Source organism: Melospiza melodia, chromosome 2, assembly GCF_035770615.1.
Source record: "Melospiza melodia melodia isolate bMelMel2 chromosome 2, bMelMel2.pri, whole genome shotgun sequence".
NCBI lineage: Eukaryota > Metazoa > Chordata > Aves > Passeriformes > Passerellidae > Melospiza > Melospiza melodia.
The window spans coordinates 121,133,937-121,150,233 of NC_086195.1; the positions used below are offsets into that span (position 1 = coordinate 121,133,937).

Here is a 16,297-nt window from a genome sequence, read left to right on the forward strand (position 1 = left end):
CAGCAAAAAGAGCTTACACAAAAGAGCCAAAAGCTTTTTAAAAGATACTATATGCCTAAAAGCCTGTGATTTCAGACAATTCAGGGTTAGCACTACAATTCTATACTGAAATTACTAATTAGTACATTGCAAAGCAACGGAATTTTATTCTAGGAGAGAAATAAAGTTTCAGGGTGAAGTTTCATAAGATGTTTGAGTCAACTTGTTGGCTGACTGCTACCAAAAGGTGTGATTCTGCTCTTCAGCCTCTGCTGGCCTAACAGGCTTCATCCCTTCTTCCCAAGCTCATATGACCCCCACATTCACACTGGTGCTATGTGCAGTTCAGTTCACTAAATCAATATAAAATTGACATAATTTCATGGTTTCGCTTTCCCCAAGTTTAGCAAGATGAAGTGACTTACAAAAGCATCAGATAAAGCCAAAGCAGACAGGCAAAAAGAGAGGAATGGATGAGATCTTAAAATTATCTTAGTGATTTCTAGAAATCAACTTTTGGGCCATGACTATCACTAATGGCAATGTAGATACAGAGTTCCAATGAGCTGGCTACTCACTAAGTAGGGCTGCTTATGCTTTTTCCCCTGCAATAAACCAAAGGGATAGGCTACCTTACCTTTTCCATACAGTAAAGGCTTTAAAAAAAAGTTACAATCAAGCAGCTCCACATTGTCCCCACAGGATAAGCACTAACTACAAGTGTCTGATGTTACAGGGCCAACCAGCAAGATCTGTTTTGCAGTTCAATCTTTGGTGATATTTTAAATAAAGAGAAATGAAATTAGATGAAGGACACTTGAACCAATAGCTATCCACAAAAACATCCAACACCATCTCCATGTCCTGTAATTAAAGATCAGAGTGTAAATTAGGAAAGAACAAACTTCAAAATCTGGGGCAATTAAAATATCAGAAAACAGTATGAGAAATTTAGAAATACCATTTGTCTAAAATATGAGCATACACGGCATCCATACAACTCACTTAAAACATGGAAAAACTTCCAAGTCCTGCAGAAGAAACTCCTCATGAGCAGATAACTATTCTAAAATGGTGTTCTGTGCATACTTTCATTTGAGGTTGACAGCAAAGAAATGATACTCTGAGAACTTCCAGTTCAATCAGTCCCCCAGAAAGAGAACTCTTTGCTAAACTAATCCAGCTTCCAAACTGACTATTTTTGCAACTCAAAATGGTCTCTATTTCAGATCAGTTTCTCATGATCAGTACACTCATGGACTAAATACTTCACACACAAGTCACAACTAAGAAATATAAATTTCTTTTGCTGGTTAAACCTAAATAATAATATGAAAAGCAGCTGTACAGCAGATAACTGTAACAACTTTATACCAGAGTTGTACAAGACAAAAGTCTTTATATCCTGTTACAACTAACATGGGAGTCTGGGACAGACAATTGTTTTACTTGTCACAACTTGAGGAAGCCTGAGCATGAGGTCCAGAAACCAGGATCACTGTACAATCCACACCAGCTCTGAACAAGCTCTTTTCAAGATATCATTTTTGCTTTCATACATGGCATTTGAGATGGCCAATTCTTTGAAAAAATAGGAAGGCAGATTTAACTTGAAACCAACTGTCAATTTCCCTCTAGGAATAACACTCAGTAACATCTACAGTTCATTTATAGCTTGTCACAAGTAGTGGTTTAACCTGGTTTTTCCTTTTGCTTACAGAAGACTGGCCTCCAGTTTCAACATGTCTGCATTTTTTGGTTAAGTCATGACCTCCCCAGCCCCTTCCAGAGTTCTCCAGTGATGAATAGCTTTTCTTCACAAATGTTCATTGCTGTGTGTAACCAGGCAGCTCAATTCACTTTCTAGTTCAAGTATCACTTCTTTCACACAAGGGTTCTTAGTGCCACAAAACAATGATAAGATTCAGCAAACTTCATCAACTGGCTTCATCAGTTCTTTTCTGTGCTTAAATTCTTTTGGGGCTTCAACCCCAAGAGGACTTGGCACATTCATAATCTTTACGCCAGCCCTAGAATCCAGAATAAAAACCATTAAGTAAAATCAGAATCAGAAACATAGTTTGTGAAACTAGGACTCTAAATACCAACACAGTGAAGAGACTGTAAATCACCAAAAGGAAATGCTCTTCTGGATTTGAGTATCCAAAACAATAAACAAGATGGTCTTATGAGCTGCATAGTTATCCTCCAATCCCCTCTGTTTAGCTATCTGTAATATTTGAGAAGGGAGAATGATGTCTCTTTTTTCTTTAAAAATGAAGACTGGGATGTTAGTTTTCTACCTAATAATCAACAGAACTTGTTTAGAAGGTTTTTGGTTTGTGCACTCAGTATGACAATCCAGTCCCACAAATCCTGCCTTCCCCAAGCAGTCTATGCTAAGGCATAGGCCAAGAAGTCAGTAGGTAGCATAAGAAAACCCATGATCACTACTCCCAAATAATTAGAAGAGTCGCTATTGCTAAATAATTAAGGACTTTCTAAGACTTTCCAGGCACAACTGAAACATCCTTGTAAAGCTAAAGAAAAACTTAACAAGGCAGAAAAAGTGGGTAAGTGGAGGTATAATTATCCAAAAATAACTGCAAAATTTTCATGAGGTGATCAAAGCAAGGAATCTGTAGATGCTCTGAATTTATTAACATCAAATTCAGAGGAACTGTGCTTGTGAAAACCTGATATATACTGCTTTCAGCTTCTCCAGACTTCAGCCCAGGAGATGGGTAAATCCTTCAGAAGAGACTGCATCTTTTTGACTGAATTTAGGTATTTGACTACACCCATGTGCATGGGTATCTGTATGGATGTGCACACACAACAAACTGATCTTTGTTGCTGACCAGTGTGAGCGCTGGCTACCCAGACTGACCCCTCTGGCAGTAGTGAATGGCACAGAAACAAATCCCCACTCTGGGCCAGCACTGTAAGCAGTGTAATGAGAGGGTACATGTGGTTTAACAAGGCCAAGCTCAAGGTCTGCACCTGGTGGGGGGCAACCTCTGGAATCAATACAGGCTGTGGAATGAGCAGATGGAGACCAGCCCTGAAGGACTTGGGGGTGCTGGTGGCTGAGAAGCTGGACATGACCCAGAAAGCCAATCACACCCTGGGCTGCATCCAAAGCAGTGTGGGCAGCAGGGTGAGAAAGGGGATTCTGCCCCACTATTCTCTGGTGAGACCCCGCCAGGGGTGCTGTGTCCAGCTCTGGGGTCCCAGCACAGGAAGGACATGGACCTGTTGGAACAAGTCCAGACAAGAGGCACCAGGATGATCAGAGGAATGGGGAACCTCTGCAGTGACAAGAAGCTGAGGGAACTGGGACTATTCAGCCTGGAGAAGAGAAGGCTTCAGGGTGATGTAATTGTGACCTTCCAGTATGTGAAGGGAGAATACAAGAAAAAAGGAGAGAGAATATTACAAGAACAGGTAGGGACAGAACAAGAGGGAATGGCTTCAAACTGAGAGTAGGTTTAAATCAGATATTAGGAAGAAATTCTCTCCTGTAAGGGTGTCAGGCACTGGAACAAGCTACCCACAAAACTGTGGATGCCCCATCCCTGGAAGTCTTCAAGACCAGGCTGGATGGAGCTCTAAGCAACCTGGCCTAGTGGAAGGATTCCCTGCACATGACAGAGAGCTGGAGCCAGATGGACCTTTAAGGTTCTTGGCAAGCCTGACTATTCCATGATGATGATGATGATGGGGTTTTTTTAGGCAGTTGTGCTTTATGGTCAATCCAATGTTATCACTGAGCAAGTGTTGATCCTGCCAAGCTTTTCAGGGAAAATGAGAAAGAAGGCATCTAGTTTGGAAATGGTAGATGATGTCAGATACTAAGGAGGACTCTTTACCCATGTATGACAGCAAAACTCTAAGAACTCAACAACTTCACCAGCAAAAGCATTGATAGCTACAGATTCAGTGTTGAAATAGGTAGATCTTCTGTTCATAGCAGTGTTGAATGACATTACCTAATTTCAACTGACACTGCACAGTCAAGTTCCCAAATGCTTTTCTGACATTGCCTTTGAGAGTTTCAAAGCTGCAAAATCTTTTTTGAAGTAAAATCTTCAAAACATAAGGCTTCTATACTTAGCCTTGAAGCTTCAAGTTTCTACTCAAGTTTTCTACAGCTTTCTTTAGTCCACATATATTACTTTTTTTCATCAACTCAGACCAACAAGACCAGGAAGCATCAGATGAAACTAGCAAGTGGAGAGATCAAAAGAAATGGAAATATTTTTTAATCTATAGCCTAGTTTATTTGAAGATTATCTGATACTGGATACCAAGGATGCTAAAAGTCCAGATCTGTTCAACAGATAAATGGAATAAAAACATATTCTCTTTTTTTAAAGGCAACAAACTACAGAAGCTCAGAACACAAAGGGAAAGTATTTTAGTGTGTTTGCTTTTTGTTAACAAAACAAACTTCTGATCTGACCCAACATGTTATCAAGTTTCCTCCTAGATTCAGAGAAAAATAAGAAGAGCACCATGTTTCTGTATTTTCCAGGAAAAATACAGGGAAAAAACAAAAATGCTCTAATTCTTCAAGATCATTTAATTTAAACTCAAATCTGAATTGCGTTCTTGGCCTGTACTGGTTCTAAGTTGGTATTTTAAGCACTTCTGACATAAAACCAGCAATGTTACACTGCTGCTTAGTGGAGACAGATCAATACAAAATGGCTACAGAACAAAAATGGCCTATTCCAAACAAATGCTACAATTTTAAAACTTGGGCTAAAAATCAATATAGAAGTTACAGGAAGGGGCAATGCTTAAAACTTCAAATCAACCAGAAATTACAGTAAAAAGTCATTACAACCTTACCTCTCCCCTACTACAGGTTTATTAAGAGGATTCTTGGAACTGCTTACCAAATAATACAATTAGAGAATGAAAATCAAGGAATTATGACTGAAAAGGCAGTATTAGAGCTGAGTGCTCTAATGTTTCCTGAAAACAACAAGCAGATCCAGAAATCAGGAACAGTATCCTTTCAATATAAATTATTTTAGTTCTTTACTTCAACTGGGAGTTGCATTCAATTTCACAGAATGGTAAAATAAACTACTTGGGAAACTGCACTAATCATTTACCTTACATGCCATGGGGTCAGGGGCTTTCCTGTTTGTAAAAATTAATAGCAATTTCATTACTTCCTTTAAAAAGCAACAGCTCCTAGGTTTCCAAAATGACCTCAGTGGAGCACAACCATTTGTTCATGATGCTAACTCATCATGCCCTGTACAAACACCTGATGTGAGCCAGCTCAAAGAGGTGAAGTCATGAACATGGTGGGCAGAACTTTATTTCACTTTGGACATTCACTGACAACTAGAACCTGACAAAATATACTATCAACACTCCCCAGGATTCTGGCAAAATACACCACACACCTCACCTTACCAGAAGATTGCCAATCTCTACGTTAATACAGAGAAACCTTAGAGTAATTCTTGATCCTGCTCTGCACAGCTTCTGCGCTGCTTTCTTGCTTTGGCATTCAAACCAATCCACCTGTGCTTGCAAGAATGACTCTGCAAGGTACCTGAGCAGTGTCTTCTCCTAAGGGAAACCACCTTTCTCTTTTCCAGGGTTATTTACTTACATAAATCAAGACACTGAAGAGATGTGCACTACTTGAGGCAAACCAAATAAGGAGATTACAACCAAGAATTCCATTACAATGGGACTTGAGTAAAGTATTTATATAGAGCTGGGAATGGAAAAGCAAAACCAACAGAAGAGTTAACCACAGCACGGCTAAGCTTTACTTCTGCAAGTAACTGAATTTCAAGTCACCAGTTCCAGCACTACCAAATAGGCAGGATAGCAGCTGGGAATCCTGAAACTCTGAGATAGGAAAGGAGTTGCTTTAGCCAAGAGCTAACACTGAAATTCAGGGCCCACAGTCTGCCTAGGCATTTAAAGCAAGGAATATGGAATATACAATCCTTGCTATGGGTATACCAAACTAAAATTATCTCCTAGGGGAATTTCATGGTTTCCTTAGCTACAATAGCAGCAGTCCTTAAGTCAATTTTGAAATAAAAGCCACAGGAATGGAAGTTATCATTCCAGCCCAGAATTCAGGGTTGTTCTGCACATCACCTCTCTTCTGCTGAACACTGAGAAAGAAGCCTTTCCTAATTCTGACTTCTATCTTACGAGCACCAGATATTCCACATGAACTACAGAGTGAGGGGATCACAGACACGGCAGGCCCTCTTCCCTAAAAACATTTGTGTGTCCAATGAAACGCTGTCTGGCTTCCACATCAGAGTAAAAAGCTGCTCTTGGGGCAGAGCACTACAGATACCTGTTAGACAAAGACACTTCCACAAGTACACTGTATGACACATGTCTAAGAATTCCTCACGATTTTTAAGGTTTGCTCTCTTACTTCCAACTTTTTCTGCAATTCCATGGCTACTCTCATTTCTACTTGTTTCCAATTTTTTCCTCATTTTGCTATGCTGAGGTAAACATGTGGGACTATCACCAAATGAATCTACATTATATTCTTGGTGAAGGGTTTTAACATTTGGATATTTAGCTCCCTTGTTATATATACACCAGGCAAACCTCCTAAGAGCTGACAGAAATCTCAGTGATAATATACCCCTTTAATTAAAAAAGAAAAATGTTGAATTAAAAAAACCCCTCCATTTTCTATGAAATAAATAATAGCTAACAAATTAAATGAGGAGAGCACATGGCAGGGTCAGGCAAGTTATTTTTTTCCTGCTTGTCCTGAGTTATTAAAAGAAAGTCTGTGTAATCACATGAATTTTTTTCTACCTACTCAAAACCATATTTAATTCTTTTTTTTTAAATCTCTCTAGTAAATGAAGGGGATGGTAGAAAGATTGAAAATTTGTCATAAAAATTCTTTCAAGAAGTCATATGGGTCAAGGGATCAGAAAAAACTAATGAAAAGTGGCACTCTGTTATAGTACACTATCACTGCACCAGAACAGGCTGTACCAGAGTGTGTGTACCATTCAGAAAGATGGACTGGTCCTAGGTTTGAAGGGCTCATTACTAAATAATGTACTGAAAAAAACACATACTGTTTTGTACAACCACTTTACAATTAAGGCTTGAAATATACTAATGAAGTCTTCCTATTGGCACTTTGCCGTTAAAAAAAATAAAATCTTTCTTCAAGTAGTTAAACATGAGTGAGTCACAAGGTAGGTGTGTGCACTGTGCCTCCACTAACACTGTCCTACCAGTGACCTCCAGTGTGACAGCTTGGGATTATTTACTAACAGGGATTTGGTACTTTATCCAGCAGAAGAAATGGACTGAATGAAAGACCAATATGGTGGGAACGGGTAGTAACTACATGCTTGAGGCAAGATGGCAAGGAATTTGTCAGAGATTTGGATTTCTGTCTGATCTTGGATTTCATTTGTGTTAAATGTCATAAACCTTAGTAAAACAGGACTATTCCGGAAACAAATTTTAGCTGTAACTTCTTGCAACTAATGGTTATTAGGTAACTGCTCTAGCCAGGTCTACTTGAGCAACAATTGCATCTAAATGAATAAAGAATTCAGATTATAAAATTAAAGCCCCCTGGTTTTGCCTCTTTGGATTACGGTGTCAAATTTGAGGTAGGACTGGATTTTAGATCAAGATGCACAACAAACATCAACTCATCTTTTCATTAAGACAGTTATTAACACAAGCAAAATACTCACAGCCCTGACATTCTGAAGACTGTGATCTTAATTTTAAAGCATCAGAAATAATGGAATATTACAGCACAAAAACCACAGAGTTTCTACTCAGAAAACCCAGACGTGCTGGTGATACTATGTTCCTCTTCCTTCTTAAGGTTAACATGCCATTAAAGCCCATTTCCCATCAGGGGCTTTTAGCTCAGTATCACAGGTCAAGTCAATGGTAACTGTAGAGCAAAAAGCATCAAAATCAGAGGGGATGGGGTCAAGATGTGAACACATCAGTCCCTCAGTGTTGGCAAGCACGGGCTTACTCATCAAGCACAGGTCCTCCCTCTTCCCCTCGGCACACCAGTTATACCCAGCACTATTGCTCAGCAAAAGCAACTTGTGACAAACACTACGGGAAACCGCAGCCCAGATCGGCGCAGCCACAGCGCGGGGAGCGTTCCAGAGGGCACGGCCGCGCCAGGGCTCGGGCTTCCCCCCTCCTCCCGCTGCAGCCCATTTCCCTGCAGTGACCCCTCCGCGCTGGCACAACGCCGTGGCACAGCCCCGCTCTCCCCGCCTCTGCCTGGGGGACCCGTGTTGTGTCTGCAGCGCAGGCCCCATGTGACACACACAGACGCACGGACAAGACAGACAGACAGACAGACAGACAGACAGACGCACAGGTGCGGGGAGGGGCGGGTGACCCGGACACGCGCACACCTGGCGCGCCCCCGCGGCGCCTCGCGGCGCGCACGGGCTCTGTCCCCGCGTCCCCTCCGCCCTCCCGCGCGGGCAGCCAGGCCCCCGCGCGCCGGTTACATAACGCCGCGCGCCGTGCCCCTCCGCCTTCCCTTCCCCCCGTTCCCGCGCCGGGAACAGAACGGGGAAGGCCCAGGCCGCGGGCCCAGGGAGGGGCTGGGAGGCAGGGCAGCGGCTACGGGCCCCGCGTCTGCCCCCTCTCCCCTCCCTTCCTCCCTGCCTTCCTTCTCCCCGTCCCGAGCCACCCCCCGCACGTCCCTCCCGCCATGGGTCCGCCGCGCCGTGGGGGGGAAGGCGCCCGCTCCGCCACCGCTCACCTTCTGCCGCGTCCCAGACACACATTCCCGGGAGCGCCGCCGCTGCCTCCTGCCCTGCCGGGCCGTGCGTGTGCGTGTTGTGTGTCTGTGGGGCTTCACATCGCGGCTCCCCCTCCGGCACGGACGGACGGACGGACGAACGGAGGGACGCACGCAACCGCCGCCTCCTGCCCGCCTTCTTCCTCCTCCCCAGCGCCGGCCGCGCTCTCTCTCTCTCTCTCTCTCCCCCTCTCTCTCCCCTCCCTCCTTCTCTCGCCCCGCACCTCGCTCGGTGTCCCCGGCGCAGCCCCTCCTCCACCCCCACCCCTTCCCTTCCCGCGAGCGCGTCACGGGAGAGTCTCGCGCCACCAACCCGCCGCCGCCGCGCGGTCAACAAACGGCGCGCGCCGGCCCGGGCAGGGCCCCTGGGCCGCGGCGCCCCCTAGCGGCCCGCCCGCAGGGAGACAGGCGCCCGCCGCCGACGCGCACGTGACGGCGGGGCGGGGCGCGGCGCGGCGCGGCGCGGCGCGAGACCTCGCGCGCCTCCCCAGGCGCGCGGGCGGGCTGCGGCGGGCGCGGGGCGGCGGCGCCCCCTGGCGGCCCAACGGGAGCGCCGCAAGCAGGGCGGGCGGGGACTCGGCGCCGGGACCGAAGGCCGGCCCCGGGGAGTGCCGTGCCCGGGACCGGGGAGTGCCCTGCCCAGAACAGCCCGGAGCCCCGCGACCGGGGACCGCCCTGCAGCCAGGACGCGGCTGGGGAAGGCCCGAGTGGGATTGTGGCGGTGCTTGCCCCGGTCCCTGACCGGGCTGGGGCCTCCTGGATGAACTGGAGCTGAGCCAGGTTCGGGTCTCGCCACCCTCGCTGTAGAAGGACTTTCTTCCACAGGAGAAGGGCTTGCTTGTTCCACTGGCTCTTCCCATGTGATTCTGCATTTTTAACTGCAGAAGCACAGAATCTTTTAGATTGGCAAAGACTTCCAGGATTGTCGAGTCCAACCTTCAGCCAGCTACCACCTTGTCAACTAAACCATAGCACTGTGCCACATCCAGTTGTTTCTTGAACGCCTCCAGGGATGGTGAGTCCACCACCTCCCTGTGCAGCCCGTTCCAATATTTAACAACTCTTTTCATTAATAAATTCCCCCTGATGTCCAACCCAGACCTAACCTGGCACAGCTTGCCCTGTCAGGAGTTGCCTGGGAGAAGAGAGTGAAGCCCCACCTGGTTACAACCTCCTTTCAGTACACTGGGGATACTCTGAGGCGTATCCATGGGGAGGCTGAGAAGAATGGAAGGCCAAATCTGGGGGAAAACATAGGGTATGTGGAGATTCTTGTATAGGAAAGCAGGTGTAATAGTGGTATGGGAATGTAGGGGAAATAAGAGAGAAACACCAATCTTATACATTGTGCTACTTTATGCAATTTACATAAAAATTACTATTGACTTCTTCTGATTCTGGTATATGGAATTTGTTATATAAATAGCAAATAGCCCCAGTCCTACAATTGTGTCCACATAAACAGATCAGCTAGGAGTCCCCACTGATGCTAGGCAAAACTCCAATTTGGTTATAACCACGCCAGTCAGATGGACTCAGACCCAGAGGGATTTAGTTCCAGGGATGAAGCTGTCACTGCAAGACAAGGGCTTATGGGGAACCTTCTTTTCTCCATCTGCACAGCCACAGTTGTCTTGTTCTGTGAAAAATGTTACAATTTCAATTTTTTCCCTCTACTTTGCGTAATAACATCAAAAACTCAATGAATGTCCAGCCTTTCGCTCAAGATATCCATGCAGGATAAGGAAAACTCAAGTTCAGGTCGGTGTCTCTCAGCTGAGCATCAGCTATTTTAGCCAGACTGGTTGCTGCATTTCACTTTGAGAAAAATTTATGGCTCAACTCTTAGCACCTTCATGAGAAAACCCCAAATATCTGACTTTTGCTCAATATTTTAATAAAACTTCATATATGGGTGTTTCCTGCCAGAGGGAAGCACTAACTAGAGTTTTGACCAGCTTTAAGTCAAATTTTGGAGACACTGTGGCTGGCTGCTTTCTAATTTTTATCAGCAATTACATTATCTAAAAAAAAAAAAAAAAAAAGTTCTGAAAAATACTGTTCAGAAAATATATGTTATCTAGATTATATCCATTTCACTGGGCCAACATTTTCCAGTTTTGCCAGAAAATGCCTCTACCAATCCCAGTCCTTGCCAGTCTAGAGTAAACTAACTGTTAAAAGTATTGCATGGCTGGATATGTGCATTATTTTTTTTCTTACAGAGCTATTTCTCTAGGGGGCAGTTGTGGAGCAGAAAGGCAGAAAGACAAGTGGAACAGGGATTAATTTAAGTTAGCAACAACAGCTTTAAAATGGTTAGTCAATGATTGTATTTTATTTTTAAATAGAAACTGACATATAAGCAAATTATAAGAGTAACCAACAATTATTTAGAGAGGCATATGGAGACAGCTATTTTGTTTTGTGAAATATAACTGGGGTAAGAGTTACCAGCGAAAAAAACTGAAACAGCCATTCTATACTTTCAGCAAAGAATAGATACAGTTAGTTAAAATAGGCCAATATAAGTTTAGGAAGAAACAGAAAACAGAATTAATGTTAAAAAAAGGATAAAAATAGGAAAGTCTATGAAAAAGGCCAAAAAATAACAGTAGTGAGTTATCTTCTGTCTTTTAACACCCTGATGGTGTAACTCATCTTCACCAGCGAGCTCCTGAACTGACAGAGAAACATCTTAGGGTATAGTAGCCAGATTGGGAACTGAGTTTATTGCTTAGTGTTGGTAAGTATTTACAGGATGAAGCCTGGTTCAAGCCTGCTGACTTCACTAAAAGCATTCTTGCTGTCTTCCTTGAGTCTGGAATCCAATCTGAGGATGAGGAGAGAGGCACTAGGTGTTCAGTGGGACTGAGGTTTTAGCTGGGCATTTCAATGAGGTGGTGTTGTTGAGCAGCCCTTACCTGTAAATCTCATTTTCTGAGTCAAAATCTGCTCCAACTTATGGAAAGTATGTCTGATGTAATTTCAGTACCTTCAGCACAAAGGTTTCCAGGTGAAACTAGAGAGGTTCAGGGTCATGCTACTTGCAGGCTAATATAGGAGGTGTTACCAAGCAGTGACTATGGCTGCCATGGCACCTGAAGGTTTCAGACCTGAACATCTCATATTGTCAGAAAGGGCACATAAAGCCACCAAGGGAAGATCCTTCCCCATGCTGATATTTCTGTGCTTTCTTTCTAGTCTCACGTGTTTCCCAGGGCGATGTTGGCCTGTCAATTACACAGCAATGCAAGGGCCAACAGAGCACCAATCTTCTGCCATTCCACAGAGGAAGAAGAAAACTTGGCCTGTTCCATTGCCTGCTGTCTTGCTGGTCTGCAGGCAGTTATGTTTAAAGGGCAGAGAATTTCTAATTGCTTGGCTCTACCAGAGCCAAGCTGATTGCATAGTAGAAGGTGTCTTTGCCACCTTCATCCATTTCCAGAGAGGGTCCATGAGGTGAAACTGACAGCCAATTGCTGCTCCCTGCTTTACCATGGCAGTCTCAGCCTGCAGCTGCTGTAAGCAGCAGTCCTGACGGACAAATAAACAATTGAGAATAGCTGCAGTGGACTTTTTCCTTGTCATATGGGAGAAAGGTCCTTACTTCTCACTCTGTAGTTCTCCTGGCTCAGGAGCTCTTGGAAGGATCACCTGCATCAAATTCATGCTGGGTGTGTTCAACTCAAACTCAGGTTTAGTTCTCGGCTGTAAATTCGGACGTGATTTTTATTCGGGCAGAGAGGGATGAGAAGAGGGGATACTGAATCCATCTCTGTCTCTGGACCCTTTCATACCAACAGGTTCAGCCTTGTAGTTTATTCAGGTGTTTGTCTCCGCCCAAGGCACAGAAGGCTGTTCCATAGCGGTGTCTCCGATCCCCAGCACAGTAAGCCCGGCTGCCCGCGAGTGGCTCAGGCCGTGGCCGTCGCTGTGGCGCTGTTCTCGGCACAAACACGTGTTACACACGGAAACCCTGCGGCAGCCAGCCGGGATCCGGGACCGGCACGGCCAGCACAGCCCCGGGCAGTCGCGTCCCGGCGGCAGCGCGGCGGGGGACACGGCTGCTGTGCGCCCGGGGCGGCGCCCGGAGAGGCGGTGCTGCATTGCGGGCACGGCCCGCGCCCTCTGCCCTCAGGCCGCCCTCCGGGCCGCCCCGCTAGCAGCCCTGCCGTCTCCCGCCCCTCAGGAGCCGCTCTCCGGAGAGCCCCCCTGACAGCCCCGCCGTCCTCCCGCCCCTCGGGCCGCCCTCCCGGCCCTCAGGAGCGGCTCTCCGGACAGCCCCAGCCGGCAGCCCCGCCGCTCTCCGGACAGCCCCCCTGACAGCCCCGCCGCCCTCCCGCCCCTCAGGAGCCGGGCGCGGAGCCGGAGGGAGGGGAAGCCTGCCCGTCTGTAGTTTCGCACGTCTCTCGCAGGGCCGAGGCAATTTATGAACGACAGAGACGCATTTCACAACTCCTGCAATGCTGTAGTAACACAGGCTGCTGTAGTAATGCCCTAAATATTGACATGTAAAAGCTGCAGGATTATTGCAGTAGTTTCCTGACCGAGCACTATTGTTTCATGCTAACCAGTGAAAGGGCTGTTGTAAAATCTCATCTGCAGCGTTTGGTTGTAGCATTATTACATATCACTGCCTACACCTACTTTTTAATCATGATGCCTATTAGCTCCTAAACCACAATGCAGTGAGATATTTTGAAGTGGAATAAATGTTTTATTACAATTATGATTAATTAGTTCTACTAAGCAGAGCTGCTCTCGCTCTTTCAAGAGTGAAAGAACCTAAGGAAGATTTCTAGCCAGGGATAGAAATCCCTGTTTCTCTGGTATGATTTTTAAACATAACAGAAAAAAAACCCCAAACAACAAAAACCTGCTAAACCTCTAGGATAATCTACACTTGCAAAAATCTGCACCGCCCCCCCCCCTTTAAAATTTTTTCTCAGTATGTCACTAAGAACAGTCCTGAAAGGATAAAATAACATAAAATCAAACCTTGCAGAGAGCAGCAGTCTCCATTTGGGCCTGGCATTAGGGGAAGTGGCTTTGAGGCTCTTTGCGCAGAAGGCATTGTCAAGGCAAGAATAAAGACCTAGGTGAAAAATTATGGGAAGTGAAGCAATTATGAAAAACAAACAAACCTGGAAAGGCTGTTGGAAAGAATCAGAGCCAACCTTAGCTTCAGGCATTTTGCTAATGATGGAGCAATATGGTTGTAGAGTTACTACTGCAGATCACAGCACCAGTGCTTGAAGGGAAAGGTGTTACCAATATATATTTATTTCATGCACTGCCCAGCTAAGAAGAGTAGAACATGCTGGCATGTGGCTTTATTTCATGAACCTACTTTACCCCCCCAGTAGTCATTTTGGAGAGGTGCACTAATGTCCAGAATGGAGCAATGCATCAGGCCTATTTTACACAAAGTGTTGATTTACTGAAGAGTCTAAAGACATCTTGGTTGTGTCTTCCTCTTGCTCTTTACCATTGGTGAGTGCAACATTCTTTGCTGGTGCAGATCCTGTGGGCACAGCTGGATGGTGAAGAATCCTCCCCCAGTCATACATCAGTGCTGTATCTGCCTTTGCAACTGGGAAGAATACATAAAAATAAGTTTTATTTTGGTTAATTTTGTGCTGAAGCAGTTTAGGACACTGCAGTAGAATTTATTTTAGATGAAAATTGTACATCTGCAAAGATTTCTGCATCATCTCAATAGTGCTCTGGTATCTCCATTTCAGCAGTTCCCTCCATGCAAAATTCCTTGTGTGAAGGGCAAAAATACATTATTGGATTGCCACCTGCAGCCTCATTTTTAATGAATCTGAAAGTGTGGCTCAATACTCAAAGATATTAAGTAAGAGTATACTGTGCCTATATATATATAATGTCTGCCTTTATTCCATTTACCTTTTATTTTTGTAGTCTTCCTAGGCTAATACTCACTGATTCCAAGTTTTGCCTCTATTTTAAAGAGAAGTTGAAGTGGAGACCTTGATCTTGTTTGCCGTGATTCTTACAGTTTCTTGATTGTTCCCAGCTGAGCTTGGACACAGACATTGTTACAGGGTTCTGCCTAAAGCAGTTGCTTGCTACAACACAGGACAGTCTATTCAAAACAACAAAATCACTGTTAGGCAACTGGGAGAAACCTCAAACCAACAACAAAACCCTGGGTAGGCATATTGGATCACAATGACATAAAGAAGCCTAAAGCTGTGTCTCTCACCTCTTTCTCCATATTCAGACATGGATCTCTCTTGACAGTGACCCAGCAGATGGATTCCCTGCTGACTGCAGGACTTTGCAAGGCCCCTTGCTGGCCTGTTTACAAGTTGCATAGGAGGAGGGTTCTTACTCTCTGAAATCTCTTTCTCTGTGAACTCTAGGCAGTTTGTGTTAAGGAAGGGGAAGGATTTTTCTCTTTTGAGGCCAGTTACCTCCAGTTCTTTTCCCTTTTTCTGCTTGGAGACAGTGTTTTCCTTCTCCTCAGAATTGTTTGAGATCTCAGTTATATGGAAGTCCATATATTTTACTTCCCACCAAGACTTTTTTTGTGAGTATTGTAATGAGAGATTTAATGGATGCCATTGACAGCATTCAATCAGGCTTACACATTCTCTTCTCTCTGCAGAGAGGGCAATGAATTATTGCTGGGGTTCTTTCTCTCTAAAGCCGTAGGAGAGCTCAGCTTCGCCATGGTAGAAATTAGTCAGTGCATTTGTTCTGTCTCTCAGGGTTCCTGAATAACAGGGAATACCAAACAAGTTACAGATTCTAATGCTATGTGCAGTTAACAGACAGAAAGGATCCTGAGGTACTTTGGAAGACAGAACTGTACTCTGGCATACTTTTCTTCATGTTACAGCTTGTGTTATTTTTAAGAATGTAAGTATTGAAAAACAGTTGACATCAGCAGAGTGGATGTAGTGGATTTAGTGAATGCTGATACAGAAGGTGCAATTTGAACCAGAAGTGAAGGATTGAGTTAATTTCTCCTAATGCAGATACCCACAGCTGAGCAAGCCTTGAATGTACCTGACTATGCGGACTCTAGGGTGACTAGCTCATATGTAAATGGGCTTTGGAGTGTTTGATATTAGCTAAGATGAATGTTAGTCACAAAAGTCAGTCTTTCATATTCTTCTCACTTCTCTGCCATGCATCACAGTCTTCTTAACACTTTATCCTTTGGCTGTTCTGAGGTACAGGGAAACTGACAGCTCGTGAGAAAACAGTCCCTTGAATGGATCAGGCCTGTGCTGGCTCTCAGCCCAGTGTGGAGTCCCAGAGAGTCAGAATTGCCACAACACTAAAGAAGGGATAAACAAGTAGAATGTGGATAGTAGAATGGGTAAAAAGAAGACAGCATGTCAGCAAGGATGAAGTGGCATGAGTGTTATGACCATGCTAGTAGTAGAAAGTAGTAGAAAAGGAAAAACATCTGAGCTGAGGCTAAAGGTACAAAAATATCCCGAGGATGTT

The 16,297-nt window shown here is 44.8% G+C and overlaps 1 protein-coding gene and 1 long non-coding RNA gene across 2 annotated transcripts in view; one reads left to right on the forward strand and one right to left on the reverse strand.

The window, feature by feature from the left end:
• Nucleotides 1-8,973, reverse strand: part of REV1 (REV1 DNA directed polymerase) — a 53,596-nt gene extending 44,623 nt beyond the window's left edge. Inside the window, exon 1 of the mRNA XM_063149784.1 lies at nt 8,768-8,973. The gene's annotated coding sequence lies outside the window, so the exon portion shown is untranslated. The remainder of the gene's footprint in view (nt 1-8,767) is intronic.
• Nucleotides 8,283-16,297, forward strand: part of LOC134414748 (uncharacterized) — a 37,199-nt gene continuing 29,184 nt past the window's right edge. The window contains exon 1 of the long non-coding RNA XR_010026823.1: nt 8,283-8,374. This is a non-coding gene — a long non-coding RNA (uncharacterized LOC134414748). The remainder of the gene's footprint in view (nt 8,375-16,297) is intronic.